Genomic DNA, 16,052 nt, shown 5'->3' on the forward strand with positions numbered 1-16,052 from the left:
CACCCACACCTGTCAGCTTTCTTTGGTATTAGAATTATTATATTCTTCGTTATTCTTAAAGTCTGAGCGTATTTCGCCTGTCTCACAACTCAGAATGGTAAGGTAATGTAATTCATACGCGAAGGAGGTTAATAAAATCCTCATTCGACAGGTTATTGGTATTTGCCATCAGCCTGAATTCGTTACAAGGTGGCGTCGATAGAACAGATATAGAAAATTCAAAGACAAGCTGCCCCAATCGTGGTGAGTTTGTTTAGTAACTTTGGGAGTGTGCTAGAATTGCTCGTCAACTACAGGAACAGACTCTTTAAGAAGGAATACAGAGTACCGTTTAACGTCCCATCGACGACTTGGTCATTAGAGACTGACCATTTGATCGGCTCGGAGAAAGTTATGAAGGAAAATGGGTCGCTCAAAGGAATCGTGACTGTTGTTCAAAAGCAGCATCACGGCATATGTCTCCAGAGATTTAGTGGAATCACGGGAAAGCAGTATGAGGATGGCTGGGCATATTGAATTCGAGTTTACTGTCTGACCACTGCTCGGTATACGGTGCAAGAGAGGCGTTGTGCAACATACAGGGATTTGCTGCAAAAATTTCGGAAGCGTTCATTGCACGAAGAGATGGGCAACGTATTACTTACTCCCTTAGGCAACTGACGAAACGAACGTGACCTTTAGAAATGTAAATGTTCGGCAGTTGTTTTGTCCGAGCCCTCGCTTCGAGACATTGTTTTTAGTTCTGCAGCTGACGCAAGTACTGTGTCACCTCTAAGGACCTTTCCAAGTAGCACATTAGGTCTTTCCCCGTTAAGGTCAACAGCGTGGAGTGATACGCTGCGACAAAATGAGCACACATTCGTAGATCCCTTTGCTCCAACTCGCGACAGTGAATGACCGGCACAATAAAGGCACTGCAAGTTGTGTACATCTGTTCATCGACCATTGTTTCTTTCTCAATATCAGTGATTTCAACTCTTAGTGGAGGAACTGTGTCTTCAAATTTACAGCAATGCTCTCACCTTGGATACTGGAAACCTTTGTGTATTTGTCTTCTAATGGGATTCCGGGCAATGTGTTGGATTTTCCCGTTCAATCTAGCAGTTACCTCACTGGGAAGTCTTTCCCCATCAAGATGCGGTGTTGAACTCACAATAGTCACAATACTTCTCTTGGGAATTCACGCCTGCATATCCTAGTAGAAGGGAAAGAAGATAATTTCTCCGTACATAGGAGGGTAAGTCATTTATTATCCGCAATTTAGTTGTATTTTTGTTTACTTAGATAGTACTGTCGTTTTACGTTGTTGACGCATGGTTTGTTTATTTGTTGTTTGCCAATTTTCAGCTGCTAGGTTAGTTTCGTTATGGCTGCCGTGCTGTTAATCATGGCTGCTCCGCTGTTTATTTGCAAAGAAGAACAACGTTCAGTGATCCGTTTTTTGTGACCGGAAGGCGTATCAGGGGCGGAAATTCATCGAAGACTTTTGGCACAGTACGGGAACAGTGTTTTGCCACAACGCAGTGTCTACGAAGCGATTGGAAAATTCCGAAATGGTCGCACAAGTGTTACGCACGATGAAGGAGCCGGACGACCATTTACCGCCACAAGTGAAGGAACCATTGAGCGTTCACGTGAAATGATTCTCTTAGACAGACGATTAACTATTGACGAAGTGGCACATCGTCTGTCCTAGTCACGGTTCTGCCTACGAAATCATCCATAAGCGACTTGGGTTTCATAAAGTTTGTGCAAGATGAGTTCCAAAACTCACACAGTTGCACAAACAAACGCGCTTGGACATCTGCAAAAAACATTTGGATCGCTATGGTAACGAAGGGGACAACTTCTTAAATAGGAGTATTACTGGTGATGAAACATGGATTCATCATTACTAGCCGGAGAGTAAGCGGCAGGGTATGGAGTGGAAACATCCAAATTCGTCGTGCAAGAAAAAGTTCAAGACCCCACCGTCCGCAGGAAAACTGATGCTTACGGTTTTTTTTTTCGGACGCCTAAGGTCCAGTATTGGAACATTATGGGGGAAGGGGCACAACAATAAACAGTGTGCGTTACAGTGAGATGTTTACTGCCAGGGTAAAGCTTGCAATTCGAAGCAAACGCCGAAGCTTGCTGTCAAAAGTGTTGTGTTGTGTTTTGCGACAATGCCCGTCTGCTTGCTGTTGCGCACACCACTGAAACGCTCCAGAAACTCAAATTTGAGGTACTGGATCATCCTCCATATAGTCCCGAGCTTACCCCTTCTTACTATCACTTGCATGGTCGACTGAGACAGGCATTAAGGGGCCGTCGATTTGCCTCGGACGAAGCAGTGAAAGAAGCGGTGCATTCCTGGCTCGCAGCTCAACAGGGAACCTTCTTTTATGAGGGCGTCAGGAAGCTTGTATAACGATGGAGCAAGTGCGTCGAAGCGCAAGGAGACTATGTCGAAAAATGAAGTTCTTGTAAGTTTCCTATTTGATAACAATAAAATTTTATAACTACTTTGCGGATGATAATTGACTTACCCCTGTATATAAATCTTTTAAGCCGATTTAAGAAAATCTGGGTCACCTTGCTAGTTACTTTACAAACAATGTACAGTTAGCTGACAAGATCCTAAGATATTGTAGGCAAATCTGCGTTTGTCTTTTTTTAGGCTTAACCAAAATATTACTGGTTGACTGATGAGACTCTCTTCATGCGCGTCTCGTCGTCTCTCTCTTCTCTACGGTTGTGAGTTCTTTAGACTGAAACTGGATGTTTATTTCAGATAAGTTGATACCTCTAGAACCGATGGCAAGAAGGAAGAGAGGGACGCATAGCAAGCGATTACAGTGTATCATCTGATAATGAAGATCGTACAACGAAACGCATTTTGATTAATGGAAACATAAACAGGTCTTGCTGATTACAGAGTTACATTTTCTATATGAAACACTCATTTTTTTACTTTGCTTCAATTGCTCATGACTAAAACAAAATATCTTTACCATTATGCCGACACACGTACTGAGAAATTTAAGCGAACAAACTTCTACAAAAATGTTCTATTTCAGTTTTTTCTTTATTCTGAAAATAAAGAAAAACAATCTGCGGACTGAAATTGGGCATTTTTGTATAATTAATGGTGCCGCACACTCCTTAATAATGAACATGTCTACTATTCAGGAAGATGGAGTCCAGATTTTGATTTTTCGTCGTTTTCTTAAACCGTTCAAGGGAAATGCCGGGATGGTTCCCTGGAAAATACATGTCCGATTTGCGGGCTTGAGTGGCCGAGAGGTTCTAGACGCTACAGTCTGGAACAACGCGACCGCTACGGTCGCAGGTTCGAATCCTGCCTCGGGCATGGATGTGTGTGATGTCCTTAGGTTAGTTAGGTTTAAGTAGTTCTAAGTTGTAGGCGACTGATGACCTCAGAGCCATTTGAACACATCCGATTTCCTCCCATCCTTCCTTGATCAGAGTTGTATTCTTAACTTAATGGTCCTGACGCCAGCGGTTCTTTAAACTCTAGCCTCCATTCCTTTTCCTTAATACGTCACATTTCCCCTACCGAGCGAGGTGGTTAGCACACGGGTTTCGTATTCGGGAGGACGACAGTTCAAATCAGCGTCCGGCCATCCTGATTTAGGTTTTCCGTGATTTCGCTAAATCACTTCAGGCAAATGCCAGGACGATTGGTTTGAAAGGGCACGGCCGACTCCCTTCCCTAATCTGATGGGACCGACGGCCTCGCTGTTTGACTCCCTTCTCCAAATCAACCAAGCTACCAACGATTTTCCCTTCTGGTCAAGTATGGAGACTAGATCAAGATTAATATCCCCTAATCATTTAATTATCTTCTGTTAATGTGTCACAAAGATTCCACCGTATCAGAAGAAGATGGAACTTTCTAGAAAACTAAACACCGCATTTCGTTAACTGATAACTGATCCATTACGTCGTAAGGAAGACGACTCGTAATCTTTCATTTCACTGTAACTCACTCCTAGAATCATTCTGTGTTACTAGAAGAGACAAACAGTCACATATGATTTTGTCTATCATAAATGATTTTGAAAGCATGCGACTATAAAAACAATGGGTTTGTTTATAAATAACTTTTCTGCTACTAGCAACGATTTTCTTTTATTCATGTTTTACAAGACGCGTTTCGGGAAATGCTTCCTATTTTCAGGTGTGTTTTCAATTTATACTATACCATTTTTACGTACTGTTGTCGATTTGTGAGGTTCTCCATTGTTTTGTTGACTTTACTGCAATATATAAAATTAATGGCAAAATATGGAAGAACTTATACTTACAGTTTTCTTATGGTTTATTTGTGCAGAGTCTCACACATGTTAAACATCACTCAACTTTCACGCACATTGTCCGGTCGAGAATAACTTACATAAGCAAAGTTACAAAGATGTTTTCAGAAGCTGATAGAGAGCATGGCACAGGTCTTCCACCGAGTATTTTACGCTTTTGAACAGAAGGTACTTACCCTATCAACATGGATTATTATTTGCTGATGTCTATTTCGCAATGGTTCTTATTTCTATTTTTATTTAAATATATTGTCGAAACATACTCTATGGAGGACTTGTACAATTATCGCTATCAGCTTCTAAAAACATCTTTGTAACTGTTTGTTTATGTAAGTTATTCTCGACGTATATTGTGCACTGAAAGTTGTGTGTGATGTTTAACATGTGTGAGACTCTGCACAAATGGGTCACTAACTACATATAAAAATCGATAACTAACTAAAAACTGATCATTTTATATATTGCAATAAAGTCAACACAGAAACTCACCCACCGAAAACACGATCAAAAATGGCGTAGTACAATGAGAAAAAACACCTGAAAATGGAAATCATTTCCCGAAGAGCGTCGTGTAAAATTTGAATGAAACAAAATCGTGATTGACAGCACAAAAAAGTAATTTATAAACAGACAACAAAAAGAGCGATTGAAAATTTGGTGGCCAGTAGCACATTGGAGTCTTTCATTTAAACCGTAGTTTATTCCCAGAAACTCATAAAAGATTTACTTATCTTCCCTTCTTGTTACCACGCCGTGTCATCTGATGCAATAATCAGCACGAAAATTATTTTAGGCTAGAAATTTCATGTTAAATTCAGTTTTGAGATTGTTTGAGCCATCCTACATTAACTTCGATTAATTTAGTTGGTTTCCGTAATAGCGCTCCCAGGTAAGTGTCGCTTGTCGACAACGAAAATAAATCGCGTCTGTAGGTAACTGTCATTTTCTTGTGTACTATAGATGCCTCATTATTTAGAAGTTCAGCTACAAACGCTGTTGAAACTAGTTGCTTGCAGAGAATTGTGACAAGCTGAGATGTAGGCGGGAACTAAATACAGACCTGAAATTGTACCTCGTACGGCGTGTAGAACTTGAGATAGGGGCGTAGTTATAAGCGCAACATTTAGCTGGTAAACTTCTTCTGACGTCCTGAAAACAGGGTGTTTCTAAATAAATATCGGGGTTTTAACGCTTTATACTATTTATTACATTAAACTTGCAGCTATAAATGATATGTCAAATGAAAGAGTAACTCAAACAGTTTTACCAAGAACCTTATAAATGTTCAATGTGAACACCATTTGTCACACGGCACACAGCCGAGTTATGACCAAACGTTGATAAGTGTGTCTTCAGCGACTGTAGCAACAGCTGCGTCAATCCGTTTTCTTAATTCAGGGAGGTCTGCTGGTAGCGGAGGCAAGAACACATGATCCATGAAGAATAATGAACATGTCTACTATTCAGGAAGATGGAGTCCAGATTTTGATTTTTCGTCGTTTTCTTAAACCGTTCAAGGGAAATGCCGGGATGGTTCCCTGGAAAATACATGTCCGATTTGCGGGCTTGAGTGGCCGAGAGGTTCTAGACGCTACAGTCTGGAACAACGCGACCGCTACGGTCGCAGGTTCGAATCCTGCCTCGGGCATGGATGTGTGTGATGTCCTTAGGTTAGTTAGGTTTAAGTAGTTCTAAGTTGTAGGCGACTGATGACCTCAGAGCCATTTGAACACATCCGATTTCCTCCCATCCTTCCTTGATCAGAGTTGTATTCTTAACTTAATGGTCCTGACGCCAGCGGTTCTTTAAACTCTAGCCTCCATTCCTTTTCCTTAATACGTCACATTTCCCCTACCGAGCGAGGTGGTTAGCACACGGGTTTCGTATTCGGGAGGACGACAGTTCAAATCAGCGTCCGGCCATCCTGATTTAGGTTTTCCGTGATTTCGCTAAATCACTTCAGGCAAATGCCAGGACGATTGGTTTGAAAGGGCACGGCCGACTCCCTTCCCTAATCTGATGGGACCGACGGCCTCGCTGTTTGACTCCCTTCTCCAAATCAACCAAGCTACCAACGATTTTCCCTTCTGGTCAAGTATGGAGACTAGATCAAGATTAATATCCCCTAATCATTTAATTATCTTCTGTTAATGTGTCACAAAGATTCCACCGTATCAGAAGAAGATGGAACTTTCTAGAAAACTAAACACCGCATTTCGTTAACTGATAACTGATCCATTACGTCGTAAGGAAGACGACTCGTAATCTTTCATTTCACTGTAACTCACTCCTAGAATCATTCTGTGTTACTAGAAGAGACAAACAGTCACATATGATTTTGTCTATCATAAATGATTTTGAAAGCATGCGACTATAAAAACAATGGGTTTGTTTATAAATAACTTTTCTGCTACTAGCAACGATTTTCTTTTATTCATGTTTTACAAGACGCGTTTCGGGAAATGCTTCCTATTTTCAGGTGTGTTTTCAATTTATACTATACCATTTTTACGTACTGTTGTCGATTTGTGAGGTTCTCCATTGTTTTGTTGACTTTACTGCAATATATAAAATTAATGGCAAAATATGGAAGAACTTATACTTACAGTTTTCTTATGGTTTATTTGTGCAGAGTCTCACACATGTTAAACATCACTCAACTTTCACGCACATTGTCCGGTCGAGAATAACTTACATAAGCAAAGTTACAAAGATGTTTTCAGAAGCTGATAGAGAGCATGGCACAGGTCTTCCACCGAGTATTTTACGCTTTTGAACAGAAGGTACTTACCCTATCAACATGGATTATTATTTGCTGATGTCTATTTCGCAATGGTTCTTATTTCTATTTTTATTTAAATATATTGTCGAAACATACTCTATGGAGGACTTGTACAATTATCGCTATCAGCTTCTAAAAACATCTTTGTAACTGTTTGTTTATGTAAGTTATTCTCGACGTATATTGTGCACTGAAAGTTGTGTGTGATGTTTAACATGTGTGAGACTCTGCACAAATGGGTCACTAACTACATATAAAAATCGATAACTAACTAAAAACTGATCATTTTATATATTGCAATAAAGTCAACACAGAAACTCACCCACCGAAAACACGATCAAAAATGGCGTAGTACAATGAGAAAAAACACCTGAAAATGGAAATCATTTCCCGAAGAGCGTCGTGTAAAATTTGAATGAAACAAAATCGTGATTGACAGCACAAAAAAGTAATTTATAAACAGACAACAAAAAGAGCGATTGAAAATTTGGTGGCCAGTAGCACATTGGAGTCTTTCATTTAAACCGTAGTTTATTCCCAGAAACTCATAAAAGATTTACTTATCTTCCCTTCTTGTTACCACGCCGTGTCATCTGATGCAATAATCAGCACGAAAATTATTTTAGGCTAGAAATTTCATGTTAAATTCAGTTTTGAGATTGTTTGAGCCATCCTACATTAACTTCGATTAATTTAGTTGGTTTCCGTAATAGCGCTCCCAGGTAAGTGTCGCTTGTCGACAACGAAAATAAATCGCGTCTGTAGGTAACTGTCATTTTCTTGTGTACTATAGATGCCTCATTATTTAGAAGTTCAGCTACAAACGCTGTTGAAACTAGTTGCTTGCAGAGAATTGTGACAAGCTGAGATGTAGGCGGGAACTAAATACAGACCTGAAATTGTACCTCGTACGGCGTGTAGAACTTGAGATAGGGGCGTAGTTATAAGCGCAACATTTAGCTGGTAAACTTCTTCTGACGTCCTGAAAACAGGGTGTTTCTAAATAAATATCGGGGTTTTAACGCTTTATACTATTTATTACATTAAACTTGCAGCTATAAATGATATGTCAAATGAAAGAGTAACTCAAACAGTTTTACCAAGAACCTTATAAATGTTCAATGTGAACACCATTTGTCACACGGCACACAGCCGAGTTATGACCAAACGTTGATAAGTGTGTCTTCAGCGACTGTAGCAACAGCTGCGTCAATCCGTTTTCTTAATTCAGGGAGGTCTGCTGGTAGCGGAGGCAAGAACACATGATCCATGAAGAAGCCCCAAAGGAAAAAAGCGCATGACGTTAGGTCGGGTGAACATGGAGGCCATGCAAAGAAAGCCCTGTCATTTTGGCCCTTGCGGCCTATCCAGCGCTTGGGTACAGTGAAGTTCAACCATTGGCGTACTTTGGTATGCCAGTGAACATTTATAAAGTTCTTGGTAAAACTGTTTGAGTTGCTCTTTCATTTGACGTATCATTTAATGTAATAAATACTAAAAAGCGTTAAAACCCCGATATTCATTTATAAACACCCTGTATAAAGTTAAGTGTATAGATTCCTAACAAACGTGAGGAAAGGAGATAGACGCACGAATCTGTAATTTATTTTAGCGCCTGAAGTACTGAATTTACGTCCCAAAATGGGTCTCCAAAGATAAATCTAGTAGTATCCCAGCAGCCAATATAATATTTCCAGATGTACACTTACAACAAATATTTCAGCCTTGCAGGCTGTTATTTACCGTGTCCGACTTGATGTACTGTTGCAAATGCTTGGTTAAAGAAAACGTTTTCAATGACTGTACGGTGCATTTCATTTGTATGTTTATAATCTTTATTCTGCTTCACTGGTCGGAGTAGTCGTGGACTTTATCGTTAGTAAAATTCCCTAAATAGAGTCAAGACACGCGTTGTGTGCTCTAGAGTGTACTCCACTGGACCCAGATATCCTTCGCAACAGACATTCTTAGTGAAGTCGTTCCACTATAGCGTGCTGTTTAGTAGAAAGAAGGTAAACTAAAATCTCTAGTGTGAAGACGGTGAACGTTATTGTGGCACTCTACCCCTTCCCCATGTGAGTCTTACCAGTCGTGCATTCGGACCCGACTTCACTTATGTGGATAACAATGCGCGACCGCATCGAACAGATGGGTGAGATCTTGGAAGTTGAGGACATCCGGCGAATGGACTGGCCTGCCGGCTCCCCCGTCTTAAATCCCACAGATTCCGTGTGGGATGCGTTGGGGAGACGTAATGCGGTACATCCAGATTCACCAATGACCATCGAGCAGTAGGCAGCCGCGCTGGTGATGGAATGGAACGCCCTACGACAAGAACACCTTACGGACCTTGAGGTCAGCATGGACGGACGTTACAGAGCGTGCACTGCCGTGCTAAAAACCATGTCCCGCCATTTTGTAACGTCCATAGGACCATCATGAAACGCTTTAACTTCAGTGTAACAGTGTAATTATTGTTTTTGAATAAAAGTGTCGTTTCCGTTCGTCCAATTGCTTATTTCAATCAGTTAATCTTCTATACTACTTTGTAGTAGTTCTTTCTACGCGTGGTCCAACCTCCGTCGGCCTGTGTTACTTGGCAGCGACAAATCACACCGAAATTACTTTGTTCTTAAGGGGCCTGCACCTGTCCAATACTTACTGCAGTACTAGTTTGTGAAACGCAATCCACACACCATCAATGTTGTCCGATGGCAACCCGATTTTATAAGGTTAAGACGTAGAATACCCACAAAAAAAAGCGTGTGCCGCAATTATATTAGCCGTAACAGCGCCAAACAACGAAAAAGATGAAATCGGTCGGAAAATGGCAGAAAATGAGGAGTCACTTGTCGCACGTTAATTTACTAACTAAGATCAGGATCATGTTCCCGAAAGAATTCATAAACTATTTTCTGATCGGTGGTGCATCTTTACGACGAATTATTTATGTCGATACGTAATTAAATAGAGAAGAAAGTGCGTGAATGAGGGATAAAATCGATGTAGACAAAAGATTAGGACTAATTTCGAGATTTCAGGCGACGGGCAGGTCATTCAAAAATGGTTCAAGTGGCTCTGAGCACTATGGGGCTCAACTGCTGTGGTCATTAGTCCCCTAGAACTTAGAACTACTTAAACCTAACATCACACACATCCATGCCCGAGGCAGCATTCGAACCTGCGACCGTAGCAGTCGCACGGTTCCGGACTGCGCGCCTAGAACCGGGAGACCACCGCGGCCGGCCGCAGGTCATTCGAATGCTTCAAGTTTAAGTTCTGTAATATCAGCAAACAGAATTAGTGGAGCTATGTCGAAACCTATGAACCAATTATATCTGCCTGGCAGGGATCTATTAAGCCAAGCAACGTATAACATCTTTCTTAAGAGCCGACCGCTGTGGCCAAGCGGTTCAAGGCGCATCAGTCCGGAGGTGCGCTTCTGCTACGGTCACAGGCTTGAATCCTGCCTCGGGCATAGATGTGTGTGATGTCCTTAGGTTAGTTAGGTTTAAGTAGTTCTTAGTTCTGGGGGACTGATGACCTCAGCAGTTAAGTCCCACAGTGCTCAGAGCCATTTGAAAGTGGTATGTGTGGTATGTGCATGTGTATTCAAATACAGAGATATGTAAAGAGGCAGAATACTGCGCTGCGGTCGGCAAGTGTATGGCGCAATTGTTAGATCGGTTACTGCTGTTAGAATGGCAGGTTATCGAGATTTAAGTGAGTTTGAAAGTGGTGTTATCGTTGGCGCACGAGCATCTCCGCACGACCATATCACGAGTGTAGCGTACATATCAGGAAACCGGTAAAACGTCAAACCTCTGACATTGCTGCGGTCGGAGAAAGATCCTGCGAGAACGGGACCACGGCGACTGAAGAGAATCGTTCAACGTGACAGAAGTGCACCCCTTCTGCAAATTGCTGCAGATTTCAATGTTGGCCATCAACAAGTGTCAGCGTGCGAATCAATCAATGGAACATCATCGATGTGGGCTTTCGGAGCCGAAGGCCCATTCGTGTGCCCTTGATGACTGCACGACACAAAGCTTTACCCTTCGCCTGGACCCGTAAATACCGATATTGGACTGTTGATAGCTGGAAACGTGTTGCCTAATCGTACGAGTCTCGTTTCAGATTGGATCGAGTGGATGGACGTGTAGGGGTATGGAGACAACCGCATGAATTCATGGACCCTGCATGTCAGCAGGGGACTGTTCAAGTTGGTGGAGGCTCTGTAATGGTGTGGAGCGTGTGCAGTTCGAGCGATATGGGACCCCCGATGCGTCTTGATATGACTTTGACAGGTGACACGTACGTAAGGGTCCTGTTGGTCACATGCATCCATTCATGCCCATTGTGTATTTCGACGGACTTGGGCAATTCCACAAGGACAATGCGACAACCCACACGTCCAGAATTGCTACGGAGTGGCTCCGGGAACACTCTTCTGAGTTTAAACACTTCCGCTGGCCGCCAAACTGCGCAGACGTGAACATTAATGTGCATATCTGGGATGCCTTAGAACGTCCTGTCCAGAAGAGCTCTCCACCCCCTCATACTATTTATGGGCAGTCGTGCAGGATTCATGGTGTCAATTTCCTCCAGCACTACTTCAGACATTAGTCGAGACCAGGCGCGGCTCATAATTAAAGGCTCTAAGCGGAGCCGCCCCAAAATATATGTTAAAGTTAATTTCACAAGAACATATTACATAATGTAAATTATCAGGACGGACTTCGCATATTTCCCATTCTGATTAAAATAACAACGGTCAACGTTTTTGGAACTGTTTGTATCGATAGATGTTTTCCTAACGGTTAGTAGTGTTTAGGCTGCGCCTTGGAATGTTAGTAAACTGCATGTAGCAGCGGTTTGGAGGCGTGGGTTCTACATAGTTCTGCTCTTTATGGGCGACCCGAAGGCTCAGAGCTTGCAGCCTAAGGCTGTCTTACCAACCACCACACGTTTTTCACGTTCCACTATCTATGTAATAAAGGAATGTAGAGTGGCCGAAACTTAGCTATCCAATCTCTGTCTCTGCAAATCACTACTACGCTTCGATGCGTCATTACTCGACGTTTAGTATTATTGTTTTGATAATGTTTTACATAGTTGTTTTGTTTCTGCCATTGGCTATTTTATCCACATCTACAATAAGTTTGCAAATATCCCGCCAGAGTGCATTAGACTACAGTAACATATCAGTACTGCCTTCTAGCGAGAGTTTCATAAGTGATTAAAGGACAAAGCGCGCGAAATTTGTCCCGTTACTTTACTTTCCTTGCTTGCTGATGCTGACTGCTTTTGTTGATGCCGTGTGATATTAGCTAGTTTCTTTTTCGGAGTGTATTTTGCAAGATTCTAGTGAGTTTTACTTGCTTGTGAATATCTGCGACATACCGCGAGTGTGAAACCAGCGCAATATGTATACAGTGTGCAATTTAATAGGTAAAAACTTGGAACACGGCCATAGGATGAAAGTGAAAGAACTTGGTGCACCTAGACCCGATCTAACGATCAATCAAGAACAGAAACAGTGCAAATCTAGGCAAGGACACAAACGTAGTTTTAATAGAGCAATGTGTGATGCAGCTGAGTGGTTGCGTGTTTGTGAAGTGAAAAATGCATTTTCCTGTTTCACCTGTCTTCGTACAGTTAGTACAGATAGTGCGTGGACTGAAACTGGTATCACTGACATAAAGAATTTTCATGCAAAGGTGAAAAAATAATAATTCAAGCGAAAAACATTTAACTCCGAGCTTTGGGGTTAAACTACAATAAACGCCTTAAGTTTAGAACTGAAAACACCAAAAATATTAAGCAGCCGCAAAGTTAACATTCATCGCATTAAAGATCTCTCCGAAACGCATCTGTTCATATGATTTGCTGAAAAGTGTCAGAAAATGTAGTTATGACGTATAAAAACACTAACCAAAGATTTTAACTCGAAGTTAGCTTCTAATGGTATTTAATACCTGATTATAGAAGATACAGTACGTAAAATTATGGGTAGAGAGTGATCTGCCCACCCCCTTCCCCCTGAGTTCTTAGTTGTTTATGTCAGACTAAACTGTAGCGTAACCGGAGGTCTATATTGGCTCCGATCGATAAATGTCGCAGCCTTCCCCAGTATAGAGCCGCGCCTTGTCGAGACCACGCCACGGCTCTTCGGCGTGCTCCCTGGGGCCATACACGGTATTAGACAGGTGTACCAGTTTCGTTGGCTCTTGACTGTAGTATTAAAGGTGTGAGGGCCCAGTTAGGTTTTGCACACTGGTGTACTAAAAAATGCAGAAGGCAGGAAGAGGGATCTAGAACGTCAAGACAGGCGTGGAGGCCTTGCAGCCTCCAGACAATACGTGTGCCTCGTGGCGGACACCGGAAGATTTCCGGCTCGCAGTCAGAATTCCCGCAAAGCCTTTCCGGCCGGAAGTATCGGAAGTGTACGGAGACGGCGGCCAGCTGCGCGCTGCGGACGGAAGAGGGGGATGTTCTTCTTATAACTGGCGAGACGGACGGCAGCTGGGTGACTTGAAGGGCAGCGCGGGAGCCGCCGCCGGCGTGGGAAGTTCCGCCGAGCGACCTTCACGCACAGTGAATGGAGCGGCGGGAAACCCGCAGTGACGTAACCGCGGCCTGCCCTGGCCCTGCGCTGCGCGCATCGGCGGACCCGGGTCGCTGACAGCCGCGGGCGGCGAAGCAGCCGGGAGCAACACCGACTCCGAGGAAGGCGTCGGCGCTTCTTGGTGACGTCACGTCAGCTAGGCACGGCGAACGCCAGGTCTGTTGCACGCAGAAACGCCTGGGCGTGCTTATCACTATCAATCTCTTATTGTTGTACAAACTGTTTCGGATTCTGCAGTTTTATTTAGATGAAAGATTTTCTTACTATCGTAAAGCTACAAATGAAGATCATAGTTCTGTATTACTGAATCCTGTCGAAACAAACGTAGATAAATACGAGAAGATGTTTTGCCCCATTGCAAGCTACGGAAATTCTACGCTCCAGAAACTATATTTACTTGATCCATTTTGTTATCGAAACTTACCCCAAACCCCTTACAATGAACTCGTTTCTTTTATTTATTTATTTATTTTCGTTTGACATCGTCGCTGGAAATGTGAACTAATTTACGTGTGTAAATGTCCAACTGTTGCCAATCATTAGATTACAGTCGTTTTCAACGAAAGGAATTCTAAACAGGAAACAAAATAGCTTCATACATCGAAAATACTGCTGAGCTTAAACTTTTTGAAACATGCACATTAGAAAAGATAAATATTCCCCTCTTGCAACTGAAAGGAGAAACATTATAAGATAAAAAAATTGATTTGATAAAACAAGTATCTTTCTTTTGCCTCTTCTTCTGTCCCCCACCCCCTCCCGCAACGTGTACAATCGCAAGATATGTCATTAACATTCAGTGCTCCTCACCCCATAGTCAACCAAGATAGCTAAAGAAGAGCACCAATATGTTCACAGTTTCTTGTAAAAGCAACCCAGTACAAACGTGACTTCCTCAGATTTACAAATAAGGTAAAGAAGCATGAATTCTGTTGCTGCTGGACCATGAAGTTGTTTTTGTATGTCAATCCTTAAAACAGGTGGAAATTTAAGTTCAGGAGTACACTATTTATTAAGAAGTGTAATGAATTGTACAACTAATTGATTGCAGAAATCTCTCAGAGCAATGTGTGTTGGTCAACTACCGCCAATAGTTTCACATTTTCCTGTGTCAGAGAGGGAGACACCACCATTATGAGTATGCATGCAACAGACCTGGCGTTCGCCGTGCCTAGCTGACGTGACGTCACGACCAAGCGCCGAGGCCTTCCTTTGAGTCGGTGTTGGTGGGAGACGGCGGTGGTCTCTGCTGCCGGGACCCCGTATCAGCTGACCGCTGTCCGCTGACGGATGTTTATAGCGGCGAGCGGTCGGCCGCGCACAGTGGAAACCTCCCGCCTGCAAGGCGCTCGCCGGTAACCATTAACAACCCGTAAACACTCCCTCCTTGTTATTCCCAAAGCCGCACTACACTCGCAGGAAACGTCTCCCGTGAAATATCTCCGTAACACACTACCGGTGCCTTTTTCTCGTATTTACGAACTGCACCACGAACTCCTGTCACTGTCTCTGTAAGCCTGCAATGCTCCCCAGTACACAATTCTCGAATGTGTTAGATTTCTCGGGAATGATTACGCCTCACGACCGCAATATAATCTGGACAGAAAGGTCAGCAGAGGTAGTAACCTCACCTGTACTTTTTTTAAATTTTTTTATTACATTGTAGATCTACATTTCAACTAGCAGTGCAGATATCACCAGTGCTATAAACACAAATGTTACAAGAATCAGACATACAAACAACGCACTAATCAAACGCCATGTCACAATTGCACCCAATTACAAGCCTATAATTAAAATACCGTTATAAGCAGTTATGTGGACTGAACGTAATTATAGCGACACACTTTCCAATCAGTCTCAGGTATCTACAGGCATTAATCCACCCGAACCCTCTGTTTACAAATCCGTATAGCTAATATAGGTTGACTCTCACGTAGAAGATAACATCAACCAACCACTTTTTAAAATGCAATTTATTTTTCGATCCGACAGGCTCATATTCAGACGGCTAGTTCATGTTAAGATAAGCTTTCGCTTTTTGTTTTCCAAAGCTAATGTGAAATGTACCTAACCGTGTACTACTCGTCGAAACCGGCAACGGCTCTATTTAAATAAGCAAATAGCATTGTAATTAGTGGCGGGTTGCTGTTATGTTCTATGTAATAGTCAACCTGTACTTTGTACACAGCCACGGGCTCAGAATGTCAGTTTTCGACAAAATAGCATGTAGCTAACCTCTACATCTACATCTACATCCATACTCCGCAAGCCACCTGACGGTGTGTGGCGGAGGGTACCCTGAGTACCTCTATCGGTTCTC

At 42.5% G+C, this 16,052-nt stretch overlaps 2 protein-coding genes across 2 annotated transcripts in view; one reads left to right on the forward strand and one right to left on the reverse strand.

The window, feature by feature from the left end:
* LOC126281889 (uncharacterized) overlaps positions 1-16,052 on the reverse strand; it is a 1,790,734-nt gene that overhangs the window by 784,854 nt on the left and 989,828 nt on the right. The window lies entirely within an intron of this gene.
* LOC126281897 (uncharacterized) overlaps positions 13,801-16,052 on the forward strand; it is a 49,188-nt gene continuing 46,936 nt past the window's right edge. Inside the window, exon 1 of the mRNA XM_049981221.1 lies at positions 13,801-13,885. The gene's annotated coding sequence lies outside the window, so the exon portion shown is untranslated. The remainder of the gene's footprint in view (positions 13,886-16,052) is intronic.

The sequence above is a fragment of the Schistocerca gregaria genome, chromosome 1 (genome assembly GCF_023897955.1).
Source record: "Schistocerca gregaria isolate iqSchGreg1 chromosome 1, iqSchGreg1.2, whole genome shotgun sequence".
Lineage (NCBI taxonomy): Eukaryota > Metazoa > Arthropoda > Insecta > Orthoptera > Acrididae > Schistocerca > Schistocerca gregaria.